This window comes from Tympanuchus pallidicinctus, unplaced genomic scaffold (assembly GCF_026119805.1).
Source record: "Tympanuchus pallidicinctus isolate F22 unplaced genomic scaffold, pur_lepc_1.0 scaffold5, whole genome shotgun sequence".
NCBI lineage: Eukaryota > Metazoa > Chordata > Aves > Galliformes > Phasianidae > Tympanuchus > Tympanuchus pallidicinctus.
The window spans coordinates 30,309,286-30,334,989 of NW_026294769.1; the positions used below are offsets into that span (position 1 = coordinate 30,309,286).

Here is a 25,704-nt window from a genome sequence, read left to right on the forward strand (position 1 = left end):
CTGCTCCAAATGGTTATCTGAATAAACTGTGGGAAGTTGAGTTTTTATTAAAAATCAAAATAGCAACAAAGCAAAGAAACAAAAGCAACAGCAACAAAAAACCACCAGCAAGGGAAAAAGGGGAGAAGATCTGGAAATTGGCAATTAGAGATGGGATGTTTTTCAAGATATGCAGTTTTAGAAAGAAGTTGACCTGCCAGTTATGAGGGCTAGAGCAGAGGTGTTAAGATTCCTAACCAATTCTTTTTCCCAAAGGAGGGAGAATGAGTGTATTCCAGGCTAATGCTTGGAAGGAGGCTGGCCTCAGGATGTGTTCATTAAAACGACTCTGTCCTCCATGTTCCAAAGTGCAGTTTGTGCTGAGGGGAACTGACAAATCTCTCATTTAAAAAATGCATGTTGAAAATTAAATTTATTCTCTGTGTTGTCAGAGTGCCTTTCTGGTCTGGAATAAGTCCCATAAACTGTTTCTTTCAGCCAGTGTGCAGAGATAAGAGAATACACTGGTGACTCTTCCTGCGTCCAGACTATCATTATATGTACTGGGAAAAACAAGAGCCACTGCAAACATTTAGGGACAAAATAATGTAAGGGAACTGTCTTCTGCAGTGTGTTGGTGTCAAACTGATGAGTAAATGGTTCAAGACAGTGTCCCTTATTATCCATAAGAGGGTTATTATTCAGATTGTGATTTTCTTTTCTTTGAAAATGAGGCTTGCAGTAATCTGTCTGACATCATTATTGGCTTCCCTTTACCTGATGCTCTGTTATTCCTCCTAACTTTCTACAGCTAGACTGATTTTTATTTAACAGAGTTTCTGGTCACTGTTCTTTACTCTTCTATTTTCATTTCCTTGTTTCACTGGAGAAAAGCACTTGTGATTTCAATAAATAAGAATTTGTATTCAACTGATCATAGAATCACAGAATGGCCTGGGTTGAAAAGGACCACAAAGATCACCCAGTTTCTACCCCCTGCTATGTGCAGGGTCACCAACCAGCAGATCAGGCTGCCCAGAGCCACATCTAGCCTGGCCCTGAATGCCTCCAGGGATGGGGCATCCACAGCCTCCTTGGGCAACCTGTTCCAGTGTGTCACTACTCTGTGTGAAAAACTTCCTCCTAATATCCAATCTAAACCTTCCCTGTCTTGGTTCAAGACCATTCCCCCTTGTCCTATCACTCTTCACCCTCACAAACATCCGTTTCCCTTCCTGCTGATATTTGGGTTCTACTTGTACTACTAGTATATTACTTTCTTTTGAAAAGATAATTGTTTTGTATCAGACTAGAGGAGGTGAAGAATGATTTAGTTCAAGATAAAGAGTAGAACTATGTATTTTATGTCATGGCAGTGCCATGTTAAGGATACCAGTTTGTGAGTATAAGAGGAAAACTTAGGAAACGATGATAAATATTTATGTAAAGCTATGGCATAGGGTTTGTTAATGTGATGGATTGTGTAGTAGTGCAGAAAGGGGCTTCTGTTGCAAGGGCGTTTTTCAAAGCATTTACACTGATGCTTAGAAGAAACAAAGACATTGCAGCCCATAATTCATTTAATGTGCTACAGACAAATTGCAAACACGCATTAGAGGAAAAACTGTAGGTTTTTTGTCTTTTTTAGCCAAATTCTCAGTGTATTAGAAGAATTCTTATATCCATTTCTGAATAACGCTAGGTAACTTCATCACCTGTTTGATGAGAGAGAATAGCTTAATAAAAAAGTGATTTCAGCTACAAGACTCTTAGTAATCAGTTATGAGGCAAGGGAAATCAGCTGAAAAAATGTTGAATCTGGTCATAAATTTAAGTGAATGACATTTTACTTTCACTTCAGTGCTCTGAGTCATTATATGATATGGACTGTGGTCCTCAGAAGAGTTTTGCTTCCACATTCTGCAGAAAATGTGCAGCTCCTCTATGCCTCTGTTGCTGCCTCAATAAAATGGGGATGATGTGGTGATACTAGGAGGCTTTTAAAGTGCTGTACGGCAGTAATGATAAGGTGTTACGATTTTCTGTGACCAAGCCTAGGGGTCCTTAATTCAACAGTCCTGTCGTGACCTTGGGTCACTGTGCATCATGCTGCTGTCATGAAGCTGTGGACATATTAGACCACAAATTTTGTTCCTGGCATATGCCTGAACAGTTATTAATTTGCCTTTTGTGTTCAAATCTTCTGTTTAATTTGAATTAGCTTAGCTGTAATTGGAGTTAAAATGCCTTGGTCTCTGGTTTCTCTGTGAGGTCAGGGTGCTACGTGTGTACTGCCTGCCGGCTGTCCCCACTGACGCTGTTTTGCAGCAAAATGGACTCTAAAGTCCAAGGCCCTTTGTCAGCGAAGCAGACTGTGTTTACCCATGGCAGTGTTGCTGCTCATTATCTACATCGTTGTCAAATGGTTATATAAAATAAAGAGGGACGGGGGGCCAGGCTGTGTCTGCGAGGAGGGCTCTGGATTGCTAAAGAGCAAATGCAGCCCTTGCAGGCTGCAGGCTGACACAGCCTTTCCCCTTGCTCAGAGAAAGACTCGTTTTATTCTTGGTGGTTTGTTTTTTTTGGGGGGGTGGTTTTTTGTTGTTTTTTTTGGCCATATATTTTAGTAGTCTGAGTATGGTAATCCAGGCTCCAGTTTATATAGAATGGTTAGTTACCCAGCTTATTGCTGAAGCGACGTTTTTTCTTTCGTGTTTAATTTCTGCAAGGGTTGTAATTGTAAACCTTATTTTATTGTTTTTATTGCAGATTATTCTTAGTAGGATTACCTTTAACTACATCTCCTTTGAGGCCTGCCTGTCTGTCACCCATTTATATAACACGAGGTCACACACACCAGTTTGTTCTTTCAGACAATTCAGAGCCGCTGTTTCTTACTCTGTTCCACTCCTCTCGCTCTGTACTCCCTACAGAAAGACACTGTGGCTTTCTGCCCCTGGGAAGGAGATTCTACAGATATTTTCCAGTACCCCAGGTCGCTCATTCTGACCTAGGCTGGTTGCTGCACTGTGAATGCTCAGAGCAATCGGATTGTGTGCAGGCTGTACGCTGCCCTTTCTCAGGTGTCCAGTGAGGCCCAGCCCAGCCTGGGCCCTAATCCTGCCCCGGAGCCTGCAGGCTGCCCTCCTGCTTACACCCATGCCCGCTGCCCTCGTGCATTGCCCCTGAGCAGAATAAGCCCTCCTGCACTGCATCTCTCCCTTGAAAAGTAACTCAAGGCACAAACGTAGCGCCCCAGTGGACTGAAATGTGTGTGTATCGGGGAGGAGGGGAATAACGAGTAGGGGAAGATTTATGCCTTCCTTTGCGCTGTTGCTTGGTAACAGAAAATGCCTCTTAAGCCTATTTTTGGTGAGAGGAGGGGTGAAACTTGATTCAGTGACCATCTGTCCCAAGCCAGTTGATTTCCTGTTGAGCTGTCCTTTGTTTCTGTCAAACAATTGATTGTTACCCTTTGCAGATAAGGATACTGTTGGTGACATTGCCCTGAATCAGCAGGTTGGCTTGTGGAGACCACAAATCAGACTTACCACTTTTTTTTTTCCTTAAACGTTTTGGGTTTTTGGTGTTTCTGAGGCCATTAACCGTGGTTTTTATTCATCTGTATTGCTCCCTCTTTCTTCTTATTGATTTATTTTCCTTTTTGGGGAATGTCCATCAGTACAGTGTTAGAGTGGCACAAATTTAATTGAAATATATTTTTTTTTCAAGAAGTAATAATGCTCTTTAGGTAGTGTGAAGTCATTGGGAAAAAACCAGTTTTGGCTGCATAACCTTTTTGGCAGTGATGGGGGCAGAAGTTAACTGAAGTCATTATTGAAGAAATCCCTGCTGTTTCTTTGAAACAAAACTAAAGGTTTCTGTGTGTTTTTTTTCTTTTCTTTTTTTTTTTTTTTTTAGTTACAAATGAAATATTTGCTATTGTTCTTGCTTAATTGTTAGAAAATCATTCTCTGTTTGAGTATCTCCTGATGTTTGCTTAGTTAGTAATAGATAGATTTAAACTCTGATTAGATTATTTTTGTCATCTTTATTTATATTGCAAAAGCCCATATTTTTCCTTTAGGTTTATGCACACAGGGTATAAGGCATGTGCTCTGTAGCCACCTTTATTGATTAAGCATTCGCATTCTGTTCTTCTTCCTGCCTTGAATTATAACGTTCAGAGAAGAGGGCAATGCTTCGGTTATCAGCTGAAAAAAGAGTAAGGAATGTGTATCCAGAGAGACAAGTAATATCTGCGAAAGCTGAAGATACGTTGTCTGGAGCTTTTCAACTTTGCCTTGGATATGTATTGAATTAGGATCTTTTTGAGCTAGTAGCAAGGTACCTGCTAAACACTGATTTTAGTGGATGTTGTGTCAGGCATACTTGTGGGTTTTCGTTACTTCCTTTTTGAAGTTGCATGAGATGATTAAAATCTGTGACTTTGCTTAATAAGAGTTTCATATCAAACCATGTCAGTGAGTCTGTGGTTAGCCGTGTGATAGCACTGTGGCTTACTTGCAGATTAGCCACCTTTGTATCTTCCTTTTTGTTGGCTGTTTATAAACCTGAACCTCAGCCTTTTCCCCCTGTTGTTTTGTTGTTTGTTTGCCATATGCTATGATCTGGTATAGGAAGTGATCCACTTGAAAAGAACTTTTTCTAGGTTAGTTTTTCAGATGTATAAGTTCCTTGATCCAACACGCCAAGCTGAGGTGTGTGATGCAGTGATATGTGTGACTGGATGTAATCTTTTTTTCATTAGTTCACGGCGAATGTATTGAGCTGTTTACGCATATGAAGTTTCTGCTAAGTAGAGAAATACTGCATTAGGATTAGTTTGGGAATTTTGTTAATCGGATAGATGTACAGACAGTTTTTGTTAAACTAATTGGACAAGTATATTTGCTGCTTTCAGCCTTTCTTGTGCTAGAGATGAGTAGACAACATCAAGATATCTTTTAGCCATTTTATACTGTCTTGAAAATCCAAAAACATTTGTGTAACTGTGTAAATTAGGTTGTTGTTTGGGGCTAGGGAGTTGAAACTTTGCAGGGAGGGAGCTGTTCTGAATTGTCTCGAACTGATTCTTTTTCCTCATACCTGCAGAAATGAATTTATTTGAAGGGGGGAAAAATTAAGAGAGCTTGAGAACTTTCTTTCAGGCTTGAAAATCCTGTCCCATGTGTTTTTTCAGGCATAGAATAGCTATTTTTCTGGCAAAGAGTAGTTATTTTTATGTTGCTAAGCTGTATAGCCCAAACTGCAGGGAACAGACTGAAGGTCCAGTTCTCTCAAGCAGGTCAGTCAGTGGTGCACGCAAATGACAGAGCAGTTAGGATTCTGGTTTGCACCTATCTCCATGCTTTCCTGAGTTGTGTGGTGCTGCATTTCTTCCATTAAAACAGATCTCACGTGTCCTTTGTTCACAGATAAAAGCAGCTGCAGATCTGCTGTTCAGAGGGCGCAGCACCTGTGGCTTACCTTACATGCAGGAGAGCAGTAATTTGAGAAGCAGGTAGGAGACTGGCATCTGCTTGCATTCCCCTTCTCATGTTGCTGTTGCAAGGATGCAATTATTTATGTATGTCTCTTGCCTTTTGAATGCAGTCAACCAGAGTCTGAGCCGTGCGTTTCAGTGCTGGAGCATTCTGCTCTGCTTTTCTTTGAGGAAGGGACACACGTGGGGTAGGGTTTTGAGTGGTAGGGTCGTGATCAAGTTGCTTTTCCATAGTGGATGAACTGATGTTAGCTCCTTGCATATGTCATTGTTATAATGATCCTATTGCAACTCAGCCACCATTTACAGAACCAGTAGTGGTGCTGTCCTTGATAAAAGTTTGAGAAATCTTTCTTTCCTGCCATATAAAGGCCTACTTGTGGTATGCAGGAGAGAGTGGTCACTGTGAATTCTTGCTGTGAGAAGAATGGTGCTGTCCTATCCTCTCCAGCCCATACCGCTGTTTACAAAACCATGTGCATCAAAGGTGAAAGTGCCAAGCTTCTCTTCTTCCTGGAAGGTGTGGCTACCTGTACCAGTGGTAGGCTTTTCCAAGGGGAAGTAACTAAAAAAAAGATTTTTATGGAATGTTTCTTTTTCCAGCAAATAGTTTTCTGCTGAAGCTTATCTTTGGAAAGAAAAAGAAGAAAGAAGCGTGAGCTTAAGGGAGATATGGTCAGCTACTTAATCATCTGTCACAGCCTTCTGCCTTAGAGGCTATTCCACAGGTGAATGGTTGCCTTCAGAATAGATCTGGCCCTTGGGCATGCTGACTGTGCTTATCCTCCAGTCTTCGCTTTGTATTGGCTTGATTGCTGACTGAGCTGCTCCTCATGGACCATCTCTGCTAGCTTAATTCACATTTCGTTTTAGGGTACTCAGTTTTCTGAAAGCAGGAGAATAGTCCATACGATCAGTCCTGCCCTGCATTGTGGTTCATCTCACGTGCTCCTTGATAGATGGTGAGAATGCTTAGTAGTGAGCAGCAATCTTTGGGAGATTTTCTGGAACTGCTTGGAACAGCTGCCTTATTATCGTTTGTAGTGAGAGAGAAGAATCCATAGAGAAGCTTTGTAGGGTTTAGATGAAATCAACTGATTTAAGTTCACTTTCATTTCTGCTTCTTCAGAGAAGAATCATTTGTAGAGCTGGAAGAGAATCTGCTGTTTTTGATGGGGGGAGCCTTTCGTGGGTTTGCTAGGCAGGGGAGGGTGCTCTTACCCTGTTTGGTAGGCAGGCAGGGCTGTGCCAGGCAGTGCCTGTAAAACCAGTCTGAAGGTATGAAGTGATATTAGAGATTGGAGGGAAAATTGGGGAGCAATAGAGTTCCTGGTAATTTATGCAAACTTGTACCTGGTTTCAATAATATAAATACATTTTGTATGATAAATAAATCCATTTATTTAAATATTTTAGGAAGCCTTTAAAATTATTTTTTAGAACTTGTGGTTTCCCTAAGATCCTTTTCTCCTTAATAGTGATTATGTTTATTTTGCCTCATTTACAGTCAGAGAACTGAGTGACTGAAAAAGGAAGGGACTAATTGACCTGAAAATTGGACTTCTGAGGCCTAAGCTAATGTCTCAAACCTGAGGCGACCTTCTTTGTGTCTGTGGCAGGAGAAAATGTGTTCTTTTAGAATCTGCTGCCTCACTGTTCTTATGAATGCAGTAACCATTGTGGAGCTGAGCTTGTTTCTGGACACCTGATGGCATTCAAGAGGAGGGAAATAGCAAGCCTTTTTTGTATCTGCAAAAGATGTGAATGGATAATGAAATATTCTTCCATATATAATGACTAGTGGGCTTTCATTGAGGTATTCTTTTTGATTTAACTTGGAAGTTGAAGCTGCCTGGAGAAATACTGCTGTTTTGCTGTGTGATTAGGAGATCTAGTCTGTTCAGGCAGCCATCGAGGGTATAAACTCCATGTTTCTGAATACTTTGTGTGATTCTAAAATTAGGTGTTGCCACAGTGCAACACCTAATAGGTACTCATCCTGTATGTTTGTAAATGACTGCAGAAGGCTGCAAATAAATGGAGGCATTGGTTTTGTGTTTATCAATGGTGTTTTGAAATGGCAATTTCTTTGAATGAAAGCAGATAAAATGGAATGTACCAGTTTGAGGGGAGGTGAGCAAGTGTATGGGGTGATTAGACCAATCTCTCTGAACTGCTGTTACCTTCCAGTTTTTTCTCATGTAAAGATTTGTCATCACATGATGACCATGTGGGTCTTGTTTACTTCTGTTTTTTCCCTCACTGAGGAAAAAATGTTCTTTCCTTTTCTCTGTTTTTCTCACTGCAGCACCGCTACGCTTTATCATCATACCAAGGAAGTTGATCAAGCTTTTAGAGAAAACTTAGTTTTGATTAACAGGATGTTTTTGTTGGCTGTACTGTTGCTTGTTTGTAACTTGTAGTTGATTCCACAGTCTTCTTTTGAGGAGAATTAGCTGACTTTCTTGGGTTTTCTGAATGTGTTGGTGTTGTACTTGCAGAGGAAGAAACTGCATGAAGCTGTGGGTATAAAGTTGGAGGTGCTTTTGGTGTGCTATGGGCTGGCTCTAACATAATCCAGATGGTTGAGTTTCTGCTTATTTTTTCTGACATCTTTGCCTGGAGTTTTTTCAGATTGTTTTCCCAAGTGACCAGATACCAGCAAGGGGATGGTCTTGGAGTTAAGCCGGCTCAAAGCATTGGCTGGAGGATCTTTGTTCTGATCCGTCTTGACCACAAAGTTCCTAACAGACCCTGAGGGTCGGGCGTTTGGAACTCAGTTGTTGTTGTGATCTTTTTTTTTTTTTTTTTCCATTTCTTTCTTCCATGAGTAAAAGGAGCAGCTAAATTCTCCTTAGTGTTTGTGTTGAATTAACACTCCCGTTAAAGCCTGTAAATAAACTGTGAGGTTACCAAAATGTCCTGAGCAGATATCTTGGCTTATTTTTCTTGCAGTACATTTGTTTAAAGTAAATTCTCTATTAAGTCACAGAGAAGTGGCTCTTTGTTTTACCCCTCGTTTTGGAATGCTATTTATTAGTGATTTCCAGGGGGGTCAGAAACATAAATAATGTTCGTTTCAAGGTTTGTTGGGTGCAAATGGTGGGGGGTTCACACTGCAGAGAGCTGTTTTGTTTGGTGTGGCTAATCAGGAGTGAGGCTGGAATTGCTCATAGCTGTCATTCAGGTTTTGTTTCAAAGTCCAAGGGCCTACTGGGAAAAACAAAAAGCTAATGAAAGCTGACTGTATTTCAGCCCAAACCCTCTGGAATCTAAAATGATGTCCTGACACTCAGTGTATTCTTATTCTACTGCATTCCCTTGGTTACTAAGGTAACAGGTTTTTAGAGGCTTTACATCTTCATTGTCAAGTATTTGCTACACTTATTGTTGCTGTTTGCAGATTAGGGCAATTTAAACAATGCCTTTTGAAATGGGGACGAAAAAATACAAAAAGAAATATAGTAGAAATAGATGTAATGAATCAATTACCTTCTCCCGTTTAAATTTTCAGTGCTGCTTCTCAGAGGCTTCATACAGAATGTAACATTGGTTTAGTGATTGGATTTTAGGCATGGAGGAATTTCCTTTTTTTTTGTTGTTTTTTTTTTTTTTTTTCCCCTCTCTTTTGAGGTGTATTCATTAGAGGACTCCTTGAATATAGATGTTAAGGGTATCACTTTGTAACTTCGTGCCTTTTCCTAACAACAGAGTTGTCCTGAAGAAACTGAGGTTTGGATTTACATCAGGGTGTTGTTTTTCTAATTAAAATACATCTGAGACAGTCATCTGAATTTCACAAGCTGTACTACTGCTACATCACTGCATCGGTGAAATCATACTTTAAAAATGAAGCATCCAGGGATAAATAGGAGAAGACTTTTGTGTGTGTTTAACAACATACCAGAACTCTAGCCCAGGTTGCTCTGTTGGTGCTCCTCTAGTCTGCACTCATTTAGCTAGAGCAGAAACATGCTTGTTTACATCTTTCCTGGAAAGCTGGATTGTGGCAGATGTGATCAGACTTACTTTAAATGCATCTTCTAGAAAATTATGTTTTTTATTGTCTTATTTTTTACTGGCTTTTAGAAAGCAGCAAACATCTTCTTTCCATATCTGTGATAAGAGAGCTATTAAAAAAAAACAAGTTGGTGCAGTGTTAACTCTTGAAACTACTGAGGACTTTACATTAAGCTGATTTATGCGTTGGCTGTTAGGTGCGTAATTTTAAGGTCTGTGTCGTAAAATCTTCCTTCTGTAAAATATAGATAATGCCAAGATATGAGTTAGGAGGAAAAACTGCAGGTCTTAGCCCATGTGTATGAAGAACTTTGGAGGACTGTGATGCTGTGTATGTAAGATTATGTGTCCAGATCATGACGTACAAAAGGTAAGTTTGGAGCTCTCCCTGTTAGTGATTTTCAGATATTTTGGTTTTGATAAAGTTTTAATCATATCACTAGATAATTATCATCATACATATAAGCTTTAATTAAAAAAAAAAAAAAAAGAAGAAACTTCTTGCATTTATATGAAGCAAGCTAGTGCTCTGATTGTATTTTTGTAACGTAGTTGAAATAATTGCCATTTTGTAAGAATGATGGAGTTTAAATATTGTTTCACTGATGGTTTTTGGTGTGGTTTCTTTTATTCCCTGCACTCTCCTTTCCTCCTAAACAGCTTTTGCTCTTTGCCTGTTGCAGTTTAAATGCTTTTAAAGCAGCATAGTGCCCCACTATACGGCTGCTTACAGCTCTTGTTGCAGGAAATATGGTGTAAACGGAGTTTGAAGAGTCAGGGAAGACTTTCTAGCTGTTGTTAGAGCTCCTATTGATTAACAGAATATTGCTCTGTGCATCTCAAATCAATCACATTTGTGATTTCCTCTTTGCTAATAAACGAGTTTGAATATTTTCATTTAACTAACTGAACAGCTTATGTTTCATTCACATATGCAGTCTGGGCTCATCTTTAGTTCTGCACTAGCATTTCTACCTCTGCATAAAAACCCTTGCTTAAGCAGTGTTGGTTTGGTTTTTTTTTTTGTAAATAAAATCTAATTTTAAACCGTATTATCTACAAGCCAGATTCTGTTTCAGAATAAGTAATCCTACCAGATAATTTCTAGAAATAGGCAGCACTTTTCCAGTGGTGAAAGCAGTCTTTTTCATCTATCTTTAAAGTGATTATTCTGATGTAGCTGTATTATAAAGACTGGGGTTTCTGTGAGACAGAATGTATGAAGTGGGTTTGAGATTGAGTTTGGGATGCAGCGTTTTATATCTCTCCATGCTGCAGTCTCAAGCATTATACCTCAGTGTTGTGCACAACCCAACCCAGACCGAATGCAGTATGGTGTATGCTAAATCCTTCTTGCTTGTCATAGAGACAGTGTTTTTAGCTGAGAACAGTCTTACCATATTTGGCAAGATGCAGGTTTTGTGTGTCCTTGAAGTGAGGCCATAGCCTTACACTCCAGAGCCATTTGCCCACGCATAAGCAGTAGCTGTGGGTGAGATCCCCTTACTGCTGAAATGATTCACTAACTCACTGCGACTATGCCCTTGCATTGTGTTTTTTATAAAGGTTGGCTATATAAAGACAATGTTTTTGCTGCTTGTTTGCTGCTGAATATAATTTCTTTGGAAACACAAGCTAGAGGCCGTGTTGGACACCATTTTGTGAATGGTGCCGGCCTTGGCTTGGGCTTAATGAGATAAATAGCTGAGTGTGCTACAGCCTCCCTACTGCTGTTACAGCAGGAGGTAGCTGTCCTAAAGGAGACAGGGCTTAGGGGCTGATGTGTGGATTCTCCAAACACAGAGCAGATTACGCCATAAAAAGGAGGAGGCAGACCTGAAGGGGTAAAGCTGAAGGCAGGCTGAAGTACTCCCTGAGATGAAGGACAGAAGGGTTTTGGCAAGCATCTAACACAAATCATCGTTTTAAAGTGTTTGTAGGGAAGTCTTTAATTTGATTAGGTTGTTTCCTTAATAGTTCTGCATGTGTGATTGGTGCTTTGGCCTGGACAAAGGTGTGATTCAGTATAAGAACAGCTGTGAACAAATGAAGGCGACTTCCTCTCTTTATAATAAGCTACTTATAAATAAGACTTAAGTGTTTAAAAAGCTAATTAAGGGAATGATAAGAAATAGGGTATGCAAAGAAAAAATATACTTCTTTGCCATAAGACTTCAAGTTTGAATAAACAGTTTTATGTTTGTGATTGTTTTTACTGTTGCCGTTGCAGGGCTGCTTATAGTTAAACTTTCCCTCTTTGTAAAGCTTTTGAGTTTCGAAGGTAGTAGTATTCAGCATATGGCCTTTGTAAGGTTACTGGGACGGCTTGTAAATTCCTTAGTTTGGAGGGGGGAAAAAAAAGGTGACCAAATTGTTAAGGCTCTAAGCACTGGCTTGGATGCAAAAGAGTCTGCAAGAATTTGTTTGTTTTAAATAGAAACTTCTTATTGCTGTTTTACAAACTTGAAGCAGTCGTTGTCAGTCACTGTGGCAGAGGGCTGTTACACCTCCTAGCAGGCCTTTTTTCTGTTTTAAAATAGTTGTTTTCCTTCCCTGCCAGAAGGGCGATGAATGTTAACCCATCACCAGTGTACAGAGGCTCCCAGAGGAGATTGGATGGACTTCACTATAGGGAATGGGGAAAGTTTCTTGGTGCTTTGTGTGCGCTCTGTCATTCCAGATATAACCGTGCAGCTCAACAGAGCCCTGCTTTTTGTCAATGGAAACAAACCTTCTTTCCCTCTTTGGCTCCCCATCCAATAAGCAGGAGTAAGTCTTGTGCAAAAATAGATCTTCATATTATTTTTTTTCAATTCTAACTTTTTTTTTTAAAGCAAGTTTTTTATTTCTAATAAAAGTCTTCGTTGCCTTTTTTTTTTTCTTCTGATGTTTGTTTTTTTTTCTTTAAAAACAATTTTTGTGCTTTAATCAGACTGCATCATAATCTCTAATCAGGAAATAAAAGGAGGAAATACAAATGTTCCTAGCAATCTGTGATAGCTACCAAAAAAAAATAAAAAGGCTCCTAGCAGCAGGGAGAAACTGTCACAGTGAGAGATTAGTAAGCATAGAGAACCTGTATTTAGGGAAAGAAAGGAAGGAGAATGGTCAGTGCAAGTGAGGCTGACTGAAATACTGCTTTTGTTTCTGGAAAAAACAAGGAGTAGGAAAAAGGAAACAAAAGCAAATTTATCAATAACATTCTGTGCAGTTAAGACTCGTATTCCTTTCTCTGTCATCCTACATTTTTGTTTTTGTATCTATTACCTGATTTTGAGCAGTTCTAGGGAGAAAGTCAGTAGGCAAAGGGTAGATGATATTGCATGGCTGTGGCTGAACTGTGAGTTGAAGTAGTCTTCCTGGCAGCACATCGATCCTCTGGTGCTGTCCCCTGTGCAAGGGCACTCAGATACTTGCTGCTGTCTGACAGCGCTGGCTTTTCAGAAAAATGCCCAACTTTGCCTTTGAAGAAAATGTGAGTGCCTGGATCTGGAAACTACATATTTGCTTAGGCCTGGTTATGCAAACACACTTCAAATGCAGCATAAGAGAACATTTTCTTACTCTGTGGAAGTTACAGTCTGAATTAAAATAAATGAACAGGGAAAAAAAAAAAAAAGGCAGTAATAGAAACCCCATTTGGCTTAGGGTAAATTCACAGTAAACCTAGTATACGGTTAAATGGAAGGGCTTTACTTTATATAGAAATCTGTGGTCTGTGTTTAAAACAAATGTAACCTTTTTGTCCTAACAAAGGCAGTCTTTCATTTCAACAAGAAACAAGGAGAATCAGTGTGTCACCAAAAGGCAAATGTTACCTGTATGGTGAGCACATAATATATTGTGTGATGCAGAGTCGCAGAGCAAGACATACAATATTTTGGACAGGGAAAGCCTGAGGATAGAATTTTTCACTCTTGCTCCATGCTGGCCTGTTTAGCTCCTGGACTACCTCTCTCTCAAGTTTGAATCGAGTGCCAATCCATTCAATTAGGAATCTCACTCCCTAGTTTCTGAATGCTTACACAAATTAACTGACTCTTCAGCCAGTTGCCTTTGGTACAGGAATGAGAAAGGATAATTATTCTGAAAATTTACAATAATAATAATTAAAAAGCAAGAAACCAAAAGCACTACTCTGTTATTTTCTTTGCTGAATTTCACCTTTTGCTTTCAGTCCTTAATGAATTGATGGGTCAGATAGTACCTATGGATATTACAGGAGCTGCTCTTATAAAAATGGAGGTTGTCTTCTGCGTGAGAGTTGCTATAAACCATATACCAGCACATATAGTACAGCATCTGTGGTGTACTAGCTGAACAGCTTGATCTTTTCCTCTTTTCGTTTTACCCATACCGACTCTATAGTTTTCTTTTGAATTGAAAGTTTAAAAAGTGAAACAAAACTTTTCTAAATATTGTATCCCTATAGATTAGTGTATATGCGCAGTTTATCTCAACAGCATTCAACCAAAAGCATGTGTTCTTTGATTTATAAGATTTTTTTTTTTTTTTGGTAATGTATGCTAAAATGGCTTAGTTTAGAAAACTGAAAGCAAGTTGGTTTTTGTTAGCACAGTTGCAGGCCATATTTGAAGGAAAAATTGTTCTCGTTTGTGTGGAAAACGTGACCAATGTGAAATGCTGCTTTTCTGCCAATGTTCTAGGTTTAAATTCCTTCTGACAGCTCCTCTATCATGATAGTCTTAAGAAAGAAATGTATCCAATGGAAACCTTTCTCTATAACACAAATATTTTTGATAAACTGTGATGTTAGTGCTGTCATAAGCTTTTACATTCATTCAAGGCATGAAGTGTAGGTTCTCATCAAGACGATGATCAGTGTTGATATTGGAGGAGATTCCAGTAGGTGCTGTGTGTGTTTTTAGAAATGTGTGCAGTGTTTCTATGTAAATGTGTCTAGAGCTATGTAACTAACAGTGCCAACTCTTACAGTAAATTTGAGAACGGAATTTTGCGACTTCTGTTTTTATTTAATTAGTTATTTTGATGGAAGGTGCTCAAACGCTGTTATTTTTAAATAGCAGTCAGAATGATTTACATGCCTTTGGATCTTTCAGCCACACAGTTAATTAGATTGTATTTATCTCAGTAATATCCAGGTGTGGTTGAGTGCCAGAGAAAAGAGCTGTAGTTTGAATGCCAGCTCTCTGAAACTGTTGACTTTTTTCGCAGTCTAGAAAGTTCAGCTTTCTGATGCTTCAAAATAATTATTCCCATGGGAAGAGCTTGTTTGCCTGAACAATTAGGCAGCCTAGTTAGTGATGTATCCCCATTGACGAAGATGACAATGGTGAAGAAACACAGACATAATAGAATCAAGCAATAAACTGTATACCTGGCATGCTAGCAGCTGTTTAAAATGGCTTATATTACCAAACACGAAAAATCTTAAGGGAAAGTGTTGTGTATCACAGTCCACACTGAAGAAAAATGGAATGGAATGTAAGAATATTCTTTGTCTTTGAAGTGTTTTTTTCTTATTTTTTTCTAATGGATCATAGAAATGATTTGAGAACCTTTTGCAGGCTGCAAAATTTTATCCATATTCATATATGTATGAATGTATATATTGTGAAATCAATATTATATATATATATATTATGAATTGACTTAGTTCATCAGCATGATGAAGAGGATTGGAGAGGTGGAACAACCTACCCTATTATCTGTGGAGAGCAGCGTTTCAGTGAATCATTAACATCATTTCTAAATTAAGAAAATTCTTAAAGAATGTCTCATTATCAGCATGGCAGCTCTAAAAATCTGGAGAGGATGTGAAGGCCATCCAATAAATCTAAATTAAATCATATATTGAGTAATATCGTCTTTGTTATTTAATGCTTTAATAGAAAAGTGATTCAACATTCTAGTATATTCAGAAAATTCAAATGAAATGCATGTAATATTAATTAATTACACAATGTTTTTCAAATATGATTTAACCCTTGAGTTTTAAAAATGTGGAGTGTTACAGTTTCTAGTTTGATACTGGTTGAATACCCTTTTGGGAGTGCATGTGCTGCTGTTCACCTCGGTAGTGCTGTAGCAGTGTGAAACAGGGGCCAAATAAATACAGAAGACTGGTTGCAGCTGACTTTGGTTTGCAAAAAGGGATACAGTGGAAACCAGGAGGCCAAAGGGGTTGTCTTCCATCTGTGCTGAAGATGCAAAGTCATGCTATCTAAAGGAGAAGAAAGATGACATTGCCCTTTAGCCTTGGTTTAATGTAGGTCACTTGGGTCACCAGATGACATGACTTTAATGGCCAAACTGCTTTTAACAATTGCCTTGGGCAGTGTTTAATTTTAGTGATCTTTTGCCAGCCTTCAGGAGAAAGGAGAGGAAAATTCCACCTTATCTTCTGGTTTTCACACAGTGCACACTCAGCTGTTTCTGTGATCTTTTATGACTGGTCAGTATAGAGCAACATGTGTTGATGTGATTATCCACATATGAGAAATGTCATTACTTCCAAGCTGCTGGAAAGCTGTCAGAACGGTTATTAATTTTTTTTTTTCTCACCCCATTTTGTTGCTGATAAAAGCCTAAAGGACTGAGTAGGCAGAAAAAATGTCTTCATATCATCTTTGTAATTGCTTGTCAGGTTCTCTTCCTAAAAGACAGTTAACACTCTATTATTATTTTTTTTAAGATATCTATATTATACAGAAAATATATTTGTGTCTGATAACTTCATATACTCTTTAGTGCTGAAATTTTTCTACTGAACATATTACTTTGTGAACATTTTTTTACTGTGGATTGAAGATACTATATGGCTAAATACAACATTGCTTTATAATATATCTTGGGCTGAGTTCACTAAAAAGTTTGTCAGCATTCTTGGGCTCTTTATATGCAGAATTTCTAGTCAGCTTGGGTTGACCTACAATTTACTATCCTGCTTTCATGTGTAATATTTCTGTTAGTGTTATGAAGCACTATAACAACTAATTGTATACCATAAAAACAGATAAGGAACAGTAGAGCTGAATTCCTATTGCCCTATATCTTTTTTTGTCCTAGGGATGGACTAGGATAGTGGTACAGGGGATAAACAGTGTTCCTTCTCAGAAATGCCTCATATGTCTTGGAAGGCGCATGTGCGTATTTCCATTCTGTGTAGATGCTTTTGTTGAGTTATTGCTCAGAAACACTGTCCCAGTGTTGTAATGGAGAGTGTGATTAACATGCTAGCTTAAAGGACTGTAGTGATTGGAAAAAAAAAAAGATAAAAGCAAATGTTACTAAAGAAAAAAAAGAAGAGAATAAAGCAGAAAACATGATTCTGCCATTCATCTTTAGTGTATCAAATTACTGAACGTCATATGCAGTTTGTCTCCCTTTCCCTTTTATGCAATAACAGGTATTAACACTGGGGAAAAAAAACACAGAGAAGAGTAGTAAGAGACCAAAGATGTAGAACTGCTGTATCAGGAGCAATTAACTAACCTTAGCTTGGGAGAAAGATTGCTGAGGTCCACAGAATAATGTTGGGCAGACGGTGGACCTGGTCATGTCTTCTGCAGAAAGAGAACTGAGGAGCATCAAGTGGAATCAGTAAGTGCCACACTGAGCATGAGTAAAAGGTAGTAACTGCAAGTGTAAGGTACGCTGCAGTGCCCTGCTTTCAGGACGCTGGCATGCTGAAGGCTTAAGTGTTTTTTAAGGAAGCTGGACAAGTTCATAGCCACTGTTAAATGAGCCTTGAGCTATGGATCAGTGGAGTGGTACTTTGGATAGTTACTCCTAAAGTAATGTCATGGTTTCTGTATTTTTCTAAACGTCAGCTATAGGTCACTGCGAATGAAGTTAGGAGACCTGTGGGCTGACACGCCACGTCTGGTTTTATGTTGTTGTGACCATCTCATAATTCTTTGTTTGAGTGGGTCTCTGGATTGAATGGGATGGGCTGTGGAAAGCCTTCCAGTTCTGGTGTTTGCTCACAGTGCCTTTTCTGCTGGCAGTGAGTCAGAAGAAAGCAGTATACAGTTTTCTGGACTGTGTTGGTTTTGTAGGTGATAAAACTAAGTTCTCAAAGGAATTCGAGGAGCACTGAAATAATCTAAATTTTCTAATATTTCCTAAATATTTAGATTTTTTTAGTTAATGAGTAGGGTCAGTTCCTTCAGTGGGTTCTTATGTTACCTTTCCCCTGCTGCTGGGTCAGTCAAATGTGCTGCCTAACTGGCTAGGTTCCCTCATGAATATTGAGGGGACTAAATATCTTTTGTAACCCTGTCTAATATTTATGTTATTTATTTGTGAGTTTAAGTGTAGTTGACAGAAAATGTAATTATTTGAGCCACATTTCCTTCAGAAGTGGACAAAAGCGAATAGTACAAAATAAATAAAATCATTAGGAAAAAAAATTCCTTGTCTTGCCCCGAATAGTAATAATATAGTCCCCCAAAAGACTTAAATCTTTTTAAAGCTTTAAATGTAGTACGTCATTGCTTCAATGTGCACAGGAACAGAGGGGCATGAGGGTGACATCCAATTTTTCTTACATTATTTAGTAACTGACACAACATGCTGTGTTCTTGCTGGTTGTTAACAGCACGTGAATTATGAGGCCAAAGAGGTCTTCCTCATGACAATAGCCAATGTTTGTAAAAATGCAAAGGTCATGGTTGTGGCTACTTTTTTCTTTAAATGCCAACTGGATAGTGATGACAATTACTGACCTAGACAGATTTTTGAAGGATTTATTGACTTATCTCCTATACTTTATGAGCACTGATGATTTCGTTGCTGTTCTGACATCTGTGCTGTGCCGTATGAAGTGAGTTTGACCTCACAATGAAATACAGTTCTTTCTTATTCCTGTGAAAAGCAAGAACATTTGGTTTGCTAGCTTTATGTTTCAGCACCGTAAAACTGCAATAGCATTATTTACCATCTCTAAGAGAAAAGCCACCTATTAAAAACATGTTTTTGCTTTCAGGATAGTTTTGTTTTGCTTCAAATTTTTTTCTGAGGAAGAAAAAAAGAGAGTGGGGGAGTAGTGGAGAGGTGTTCATTTACTTCCAAACCATATGGGTTAACATGAATAGTACTGTATTTTCAAGCAGACTGAGAAAATGTTACCAAATTTGAATTAAGACTTCATAAGTTAGTGCTAGGCCTTTCAAACAAAGCTTTTTAATGACCTTTTGCTGACAATACATGAATGTATGTTTTTGAATTTGTTTATGGATTTTATTCATGAATAATGAATGCTTGGAGGAATTTGTCGTTGTCGGCAATGTGGCCACGTGTTTTAGTTTCTGTCTCCTAGCTCAGGTGATCAAAACTGCCTCTGAATTTTGAATCAATTCTGAACCAATTCTTCTGTACGTACAGTGATCTTACATATGTGTAGAAGTCTATTTCCTGGGCAGAGTGGGATTTTCAAAGACTGAACGCCACTGTATTTTAGCCACCTCTTATCAAGATTAAAAATTAGAAATGGAAAAAAAAAAAGAAGAGAGGGCCATTATTTGGCCCTTTGGAAATCATGATTTTCAGTAACTGCATTGGTTGGTTTTGGAGTAGTAAAAGACAGGAGCAGTATTTGGGAGAGGGAGTGCAAGTGGCACATGGCCACACTGAGTCACTAGGGAATGCATTTCTTTGTAGCCTGAGAAGACGAGGCATTCGGTGACCTAATCTTTTTCATTTTGAATTTTTCTCTTGTGACTTTTTTTTTTTTTCTTCATTGCCAAGCCTCAATGTGGAGCCTTGCTTTTAGTTTCCTTTTGCATAGTAAAGTTTCAGCAGTGTAGAGCTGGTTGGTTTGAGCCTGTCTGAATCTGTACCTTCAAGCATAGTTTGATTTTTATCAGTTTACCAAGCCATTGGTTCATTACTAAAAAGATGAACTTTCTTTGCTTTGTGATGGGAATTCTTGTCTTGAAAGAGGTTGGAAATTACGCAGTAAATGACTTTGGCAGTGAATAGTAATGGTAAATTGATGTGATCTTTGTCATAAGCTAAAATAGTTGATCTGAAGCCAGTCGTGTCTATGAACTAATAGAGTGTAAACCTAAAGTTCTTGGCTGAACTCTTCTAAGATTTTGGAGGGATTGGGGGAAAATGAAGGCTAAAAGTCTTAACAAGGTTAAAGTGGGCAATGAAAGAAGGGTGACTTTCAGAAACAAATAAAAGGAACCAGTGAGCACTTCTGGTTTCGACAAAGGTTTATTTATTGATTTAATAATTACAGATGAAACTGGTAATGTAATCTGTTAAGCTTTGTAAGTACTTTCTGTTGTACAGTTCAGTGTTCTGGTGCTTTCCCAGACCGTGGTTATTTGTGTGAAACTTGTGCTTGCTGAGCTGCTGTTACGCTACTCTGTCCCTATACTTCAGTCGCAGTATTTGGCAGGTCTTGGCATCAAGCACACAGAGGAAACAATTGCTTTGTTTGCAGAAGGGGAAACATTTTAAGATCACTGCTGCTCCTTGCTTTTTTTTCTAACAGCCTTGTGGTGTAATTACGTTGTGCTTGGCAGGAATCAATTTAGTCTTTACTGTGCATCTTAACTGTCCCTTCAGAAGTCAGCCAAAGCTGTCCAAGTTAAAAGCCAACACTTCTAGCTAATTCATGCTCAGAAACTTGCTTGTGGTAAGCTGCTGAAATCCTGCCTCCCTCGTGATTCTGTTCTGCTCCATTTCTCATAGCTGTGGATTAGGATTTCTGCATGCAGTTGTACCTGTGGCCATGACAAGCCCTCTGAAGCTCAGGCACTGAAACTGAGAAGACTTCTAGGGTTTAGTTTGTGTGTGAGTTCACTGGTTGGATTTAGGCAACGTGCAGATGGTGGGGGTATGGAAATACTCAGAGAAAGAGTAAAAAAGGTAAAGGCCATACAAAAATCTGAGTATTTGGAAACAAAGAAGAAAACGCGTGCTAGAAAATATTGAGATTGGCTGGATGAGGAAGAAGGATATGGGAATCAGGAGAAGAAGTGATGGGGCCATTGGAGCAAAGCTGGGTAATGACACATGCCATGGAGCCTGAGAATTGACTAAGTTAGGGGAGAAAAAGGCCTGATGAAATAAAGTACTTCTGACTAGTTCAGTTATAAATGTAGATTGGTAAGGAGCCTTCGGATGGGACATAACTAGAACTGGAATGAGGATTATATGAGACAAGTGAGACTGTGAAATAGGCTGGATACAGCTGGACAAAACAGGTGGGAGGGGAAGCAGAGAGCCTTAGATCGGAGTAATGTATTTCCATATCAATTTATTCTTTGTAATGCCTAAAACTGAATAGGAAGATTTATTTATTTATTTATTTATTCCTTAACCTGGTCTTTCTTTTGCTGTCAGTAGATCTCTGAAGTCTTTTGACTTACAAAGCCTTGCCTCACTGATAGTGGTGTGTGTGGAGCACCATGACCTGAAGGGAGAACTCCAAAGCCCTTTGCCACTTCTATTTGTAAAGCAAATGTGGGAGAACCAAACGCTCTGTGAGCTGTGGGAATATTGGTAGCGCTGCTTGCCTTCTATTTGTCTTCATAATGACAAACCATCAGCCTCTCCATCTGGGGCTTCAGTATACCAACAGGTGCTCTGTGATCATTGCTGTGGTGAGGGCATGGCAGGGTTGGCTGAGGGCCTGGGTCAGGCTGGCACTGGGATAGAAGCAGGTCACAAGGAGGGCTCCCAGCCAGTTATTCCCAATAACTGAGGTCAGGGAACCAGAGAGGCACAATGAATTAATTTCAAGGGCAAGGCAAAGGTGAAGGAGCTAGGCTGCAGTGCGGAAAGGAAAAGTTGTTGTGTGACAGAGTAAACATCAAAGCCTCCAGGCTGAGGAGAGACTCAAATGTGGACCAGGATGCAGGATAGGAACCCAAAGAAACAGGCTGCTAAAACTGAGGTGTGACATACAGTTTTAGGAAAACTGGCAGGCTTCCAGAATGCCTTCTGTAGAGACATGCCTGCCATTTTGTGGCAGTATATCTGAGTATGGGGCTTCTGCCTTGTCTGCTGGCCAAGTGGGGGACTCATTCCATCACGTGGAAAAAATTGAACTGTGGCATAGTCCTGGAATTGAAGATAAACTATGCTGTCTGACTTACTGCTGATGCCTAGGTTTCTGTAGGAGAGTGTTGTACAAATGGGTCTGTACTCTGTAGTGTCATCTTTGTCAAAACAGGGACACAGGGAAGAAAAATTTAGTTAAGCTGAATTATGTCCTGGGCTCCTACTGTTACGCATTTCAATGAAAAATGTTTTGATAATGCTGTTAAGAGACTAAAGTTAGCTGTTTGGTAATCAATTAAGCCCCTAAGTTATTAGAATTTCTTCCTTTCTTTTTTTCTACCTTCACTCAACCCATTCCCAGCACCCTAGGAGAAGCCTTTTCATACGTAAAGCTTCATTCTTCTTTCAAGTCTAGTATTTAGTGATATCCTTATATACTGTGTTTGCAGCCTGTGAAAGAGGAACATCAAAACTTACAAGTTCTGCCTTTTTTTTTTTTTTTTTTTTTTTGACCAGTGTGTTTGCTGTTTTTGATGTAGGAAGCACAAAGTGTGGTGAAGGGGAACAGTGTTAAAGAAAAATGTAAATCAAGTAATGCTTGATTTAATACATCTATTTTTCATTTTAAAGACTATTTTAATTTGATGTTCTGTCTCACACAGTATTTGGATTCTCCTTTAATTTTTTCAGTGTCCTTCTAGTCTCTAGATTTTAGGAAAGTAGTGTTCATCAGGAAGCAGACATGAGCAATGACAAGAAACTTTCTGGGCTTCCACCCATGCTGCAAAATACTTTTTTTTTTTTTTTTTTTATGATTCTGAAATGTTCTAAAATATACAATATTGGAATTGGTAGGACTGCTGCATGTTGTCTCTTTCCTTCCCTCCCACTTCCCTTTTTGCTTACCAATAACTCTGATTCTCTTTAATAAATAAATAAATAAATAAAATATAATCACAGAATATTTTGAGTTAGGAGGGACCTTTAAAGGTCCTTTAAAGTGTGTATGCAATGAACAGGCATACACACAGCTAGACCACGTTGCTCGGAACCTCATTCAGTTTGACCTTGAGTGTCTCCAGGAATGGGGCTTCTTCCACCTCACTGGGCAGCCTTTTCCAGTGCCCCATCACTCATCCTGTTAAAAAAGGAAAAAAAAAAAAAAAAAAACAAAACAAAACAAAAGCAGATGCAAAAAGAAAAAGCAACAAAAAACCCCCCACTTTTTCCTTATATCCAATCAAAATCTCCTCTCTCTTAGTTTGAAACCATTTCCCCTTGTTCTATCACAATAGACCCTGTTAAAGAATTGTCCCCTTCTTTCTTATAGCTCCCTTTTAGATACTGCAAGGCTGCTATCAGGACTTCCTAGAGCCTTCTCTCCTCCAGCTCTCTCAGCCTGTCTTCATAGGAGAGGTGTTCCATCCCTTGCATCACTTTTGTGGCCATCCTCTGGACCGTCCTCTGGACTCCAGCAGGTCCATGTCTCTCCTATCCTGAGGACTCCACATCTTGATGCAGTACTTCAGGTGAGGTCTCACCAGTGCAGAGTAGAGGGGCAGGATCACCTCCCTCACCCTGCTGGCCATGCTTCTTTTGGTGGAGCCCAGGATACAGTTGGCTTTCTGGGCTGTTTTTGAGGGCAAATTGCTGGCTCATGTCCAGCTTCTCATCCACCAGTCCCCTGGGTCTTTTTTGGCAGGCCTGCGCTCAATGCTTTCATACCCTGCCTTGTATTGGTAGTGAGGGTTGTGTTGACCCAGGTGCAAGACCTTGCATTTGAATGTGTTGAACCTCATGAGGTTCACGTGGACCCACTGTTCAAGCCTGTCTAGGTCTCTCTGGATGGTATCCCATTCCTGCAGTGTGTCAGCAGCACCCCACAGCTTGGTGTCATCCACAGACTTCCTGAGACTGCACTCAATCCAACTGTTGATGTCACTGATGAAAGTGTTAAAAGATCACCGGTCCCAGTACTCACTGCTGAGGGACACCACTTGTCACCAATTCTTCCTTCCCCACCCAACAAATGCTTTATAGCTGACAAACATAAGCCATTTCCTAGCCTTATCCTCTTTCTACAGAGGTCATAAAAATTGCTAATGCAAATGATGTTGCCTTCTGTTGTGCGCTTCTAGAAGGAAGCGGATCACTGCAGTTTATGGGGTACTTACCCTTTTCGGTACATGATGAATGGCTCACTTCAAATGATGTTTCCTCATTGATTTCCCACTGTTTATCACCAGAAAAGACAGAGCAGGAAGAAGAGCATTTAAACATGAAGTTGATTTTGAAGATGACATAAATTTCACTGCAGTGTGAAGTCTTGGCAATACAGCGTTTGCTGGAGTAGGGGAACAAAATACATGAAGTCATTTCTTTAAACTTACAACTGTGTTACAATTTTACTGCTTGTAAGGCTAGTGAAGGCTAGTTAGTTGACATGAATACTTCAGTTACAGTTTCACAAGAAGTAAAATCTTGAAATGTCAGTCCTTAAACTTGTTTGCATCATTCATTTTCACAGAATCCAGTGTTGGCTAACTTGCTAGCAAAAATGAGGCTAGATGGTCTAAAAAAGAATAGGGTGTTTCAAAAGTCAGCTACAGTTGCAAACCAGTTTACATTCAAAATTTATATAAACTGAATTTTGAAGAAAGTGACTAAATGAAACTGTTGAGGTGAAGTGTACCTATTTTAGGAGTTACAAGTTGTAGTAAGTTGTAATAATTTTCATTTTCATTGTGTAATAGCATAGCTATCAGTTATTTTCTTGCATTATGTATTTCTGTAGATATGCAGTATTAGTTTCTGCTCAGTAAAGTAAAAAAGTCTCTCTGCTTTCTTTGGATTTGTGCTTATAGATTTTTAGATTTAAACCATAGTACAAACAGTCTGCAGACTTCCCAGTCTGATCAGTTTTGATCTTTCTCTTTTACTGAAAACTGTTTTGGGTAAATCTGTGAATAATCTACAAGGCTGCTTAGAGATGAATGGGAAAAAATACGCTGTCCACTTCCTTTATAAGAATTATGGAACTGGTCTTCAAATACCTCTGCTGTAGACATGGAGCAATGTGGTGTGCAAAAAAGCAGATAATATCATAGCTCTTCACTTATTTGCATGCATTCTTTCTAAACTATACAGTACTTTTCTGTAAAACCATAGACTTCCAGAATTAATATTACCAAGTGTGCTATACTTAGCTTGACTCGTTTCTCCCTGTTCAACTGCAGTTACTTTCTAGAGAATGTCTCTGAGACTTGTGGGAGGCCACTTTAATACAACAGCAACGATAAAAATAGTTACCAGCATTGCAGAATGCCAGATTATGTTTAAATAATTTAGTGGGGTAAATGTTGCCCTCGAAAGGGTCATTTCCCACAGCATCCAAGTGGAGCCACCACAGTTAGTGACTGATCCGCAGTCTCTTCGGATGGAGATGTTAATTGGATGGATGCCGAGTAGTGTGTAATTTTATGAAGAATAACTGCAGCTTTGCATCTGTATAATATTTTAACTGAACAGGTAATTGGAAATGTACCTTCAAGAGTAATTGTTAGAAGGCAAGGATAAAACTGTGTATTGTTACTTTGGGGATGTATAAGGGTGAGGGGAGAAAAAGAAAAGGAAAAATACAGTTGGTTTTTTTCTGATGTGCTTCATCTTCGTGAAAACAACTATAATTCATTTCAGTGTATCTGCTTTTTTTTTTTTTTTTTTGTAACTTAGTGGTTAGTGTGCATGCTTGAGTGGCAGAGAACAAAATGTACTTTTTGAAGATAAATGTTTTAAACGTTCGTGATGAGAGCAGCATGCACTGAACAAGCACAAATCATTCAGACACCTCTTTAAATTTTCAAATGTTGAATTTAAGTGGCTTAAAATCAAGCTGAAGTAATAATATAAAAATACGCAGTTTTTTTTTCCTAAATCCAGTGTTTATAATTGATATTATTATTGTACATCAAGCAGCTGCTTATGGCAAGCCTTGAAGTAACTGACCCCAAATCTGAGTCTAATAGTGTTCTGAGATGAACTGTTCCCAGTCCTTGCTCTTCTAAACTGGCCTCATTTCTGACAATGGCAGAAACATCTGTACTTGGTCTCTGTTTTTGCTGTTGCTGGGGACATGGTGTGCACTGAAACTACCAACTTCAGAGATCCTGACAGCTAGACAAGAGCATCTGAATCCT

General features: G+C 39.1%; 1 protein-coding gene across 14 annotated transcripts in view; it reads left to right on the top strand.

Moving 5' to 3' along the window:
- GREB1L (GREB1 like retinoic acid receptor coactivator) overlaps positions 1–25,704 on the top strand; it is a 127,858-nt gene that overhangs the window by 7,811 nt on the left and 94,343 nt on the right. For 9 of the 14 annotated variants that reach the window (XM_052704537.1, XM_052704545.1, XM_052704543.1 and 6 more), the window contains exon 2: positions 5,418–5,503. The exons of 4 other annotated variants lie outside the window; for them this stretch is intronic. The gene's annotated coding sequence lies outside the window, so the exon portion shown is untranslated. Of the gene's footprint in view, positions 1–5,417; positions 5,504–9,767; positions 9,876–25,704 lie in introns of those variants that run through there. One more of the 14 variants, XM_052704542.1, reaches the window with a different exon arrangement.